This window comes from Berghia stephanieae, chromosome 5, assembly GCF_034508935.2.
Source record: "Berghia stephanieae isolate SIO BIC M18660-M18661 chromosome 5, UCSD_Bste_1.3, whole genome shotgun sequence".
Classification (NCBI taxonomy): Eukaryota; Metazoa; Mollusca; class Gastropoda; order Nudibranchia; family Aeolidiidae; genus Berghia; species Berghia stephanieae.
This window is the reverse complement of record NC_088364.1, coordinates 13,721,512-13,724,011: the sequence shown is the minus strand read 5'-3', so window position 1 is coordinate 13,724,011 and position 2,500 is coordinate 13,721,512. Positions and strand designations below refer to the sequence as shown.

The 2,500-nt window shown below is 37.7% G+C and overlaps 1 protein-coding gene and 1 long non-coding RNA gene across 4 annotated transcripts in view; both read right to left on the bottom strand.

Moving 5' to 3' along the window:
- LOC144972444 (G protein-activated inward rectifier potassium channel 3-like) overlaps positions 1 to 2,500 on the bottom strand; it is a 335,160-nt gene that overhangs the window by 293,653 nt on the left and 39,007 nt on the right. The window lies entirely within an intron of this gene.
- The window catches only part of LOC144974250 (uncharacterized), a 22,180-nt gene continuing 21,483 nt past the window's right edge, over positions 1,804 to 2,500 (bottom strand). Inside the window, exon 3 of the long non-coding RNA XR_013645675.1 lies at positions 1,804 to 1,833. This is a non-coding gene — a long non-coding RNA (uncharacterized LOC144974250). The remainder of the gene's footprint in view (positions 1,834 to 2,500) is intronic.

The window sequence follows — 2,500 nt, the reverse complement described above, 5'->3', positions numbered from 1 at the left end:
TGTTATGTCGAGATAAACAAATAATTGCCGAAAATAGGCTTCAACAGTCACTGCACCTCACAATGTTTCATTGCATACCCCAGCAAGCCATAATATGAAACCATAATAGGGTTCAACAGTCGTGACGTCACTTCCCTCGTAATGACGCATAGTAACTTAGTGACTGGTTCTAAGCTATCAGAACAATGGCGTACTCCCTTATGAAATAATTTTCCGATGAGCATCAAAGTGTATCCCGGGTGTGGGTCCCATTGAGATCACGGCAAAGTTGGTTTCTTGAAAAAGGCTTTATAATCACATAATTTTATCTCAACGCAGTCCTTCAGAGCGATATTATGACACTTGGAGCCGGAGATGATCCCGATTGCTAGTGTGTTAAAAAAGGCCAGTAAAATGCTTGCCACCAATTGGATAGGATGCTAGTCTGTTGCAAAGTTTATCACCATACCCAGTTGTAAAATGGGGACCTGACTGGAAACAACCTTCTTTATTTCTGGGAAAATAATGTAAAAATATAATTTTGTTTTTCAAACAAAATCTCGTTCTATACGTTAAATGTTGCCGTTGACTTGAACCCCATATAAAGCGCTTTGTTCACATCTAGAGGATATGAAAGCGCTCGTTATTTTTTTTTTTTTGTTTCTTAAAACTGCAATACCTACACAATTATTTATTACAAGAGCGCGTTTACGTAACAAAATTCAAATTCTAAACTTTTATGTATAAGACAACACTCTAGAGTCAGGGTCGAACAATACGGTCACCGCCTGAGAAAAATTAAGTCAAAGAACTGAACAAGTGTTCCAGACAAAGCAAGAAAGAAATAAAATACAATAAAAAACATCCCCAAAAATTCAGTCGACCTCGACTGGGGATTGAACCTCAGACCTTCTGATTACTGGTCAGATTTGCTGCCATTACACTACAGAGGATCCTGATAATTGGGAGAATCACCACCGAGGCTGCCAATAGTTGGGACAATTTTAATACTTATATTCTTCATAACCCATGTGAAGAATATAAGTGTTAAAATTGTCCCAACTATCGGAGCCTCTGTGGTGTAATGGTAGCACGTCAGAAGGTCTGAGGTTCGATCCCCAGTCGAGGTCGACTGATTTTCTGGGATGTTATTTTTTTTCTTGTATTTTTTCTTTCCTACTTTGTCTGGCACCTTTCATACACACTTGTTCAGTTCTTTATCTTCCACCGGCGCCTGCTCCTTAATTTCTTAATTTGATATTTTAAAAAAAATTAAATCAATTTGAGCGCGATCAGTAACCCGATGGGTAACAATGACCGCAAACCTACACGAAGCGATATGTCCAAATGTAAGGCAATCTAAACGCAGTCACTGACTTCACTCGTGTGTGAGTGAGAATTATATATATATATATCGTTAAAGTTTGCTAATTTTATTTTTACAAAAAGGGCGCCAAACAGGCGACTTGTACCTCACAAAATTGAAATAACATAGTCTTGTATGATAAGCCGAAAGAAAAAAATGAAACATCTTGAAACACATTAAACATGGTAAAATTGTGGAAATTGTCTGTATAAAAAAAAAGTACAATACGAATTTCAAACAATCGTAGCATAAAATTTATCGTGAACTTTATGACTCGGTATCAATTCTGTCTAGACTGTGTTTGAGCTCTGGATGAAAAGGCTAGAAATAGATTTGACTCATAAATCAGACAAAGGTGCGACGTAGATTGAGTTTACTCACCATTCTGTTGTTGCAGTATTCAACATTATGAGGGCTTTCTGTTATAACACCTTGTGTCTCAATTCTCAATTATAGAGCAGACGACTCCAATAGATTAAGAGGACTTTCTGTTGAAACACCGTGTGTATCAATTACTAAATAGGGTTCAACAGTCGTGACGTCACTTCCCTCGTAATGACGCATAGAAACTGGTTCTAAACTATCGGAACAATGGTATGCGCCATTATCCCCATCACCGCCCTTATGAGATACTTCTCCGACGAGCATAAAAGTGTATCCAGAGGAGAAAAACATTATAAATCATGTTTTGACTTTTATACATTCTGATCACATGACATGTGAAAATGTTCTAGCCAGCATGAAGAATATAAATTACCGATTTTCTTTGATTAGAACCAAGTTGCTGGTTGTTGGGCGGGTGTGACTATTGAATCCTATTACTAGAACAGTCGACTCCAACACAAGCTGATAAAGTGCTGGGTTTGAGTTGAATTTGGCTGAAAGCACATTCATTTATCGCAAATTACCAGCGGCCTACCAAATCGAGAGCAAGCAATGACTACAGACTGTTTAATGTTACAGAAATCTGGCTCTATAGACTGTATATGGCTCTGAACGTGTGACTGAAGGCTGCAGGGATCAATTTCAAAATTGTAATATGGCCTATCTCTAATGTCTCGTCCTACATGTTAAGTGTTGCTGTTGACTTATAAAGGGATTGGAGCAATTTGGTGGATATTGCATTGTATATATTATGCTCCATTATGTATTAAC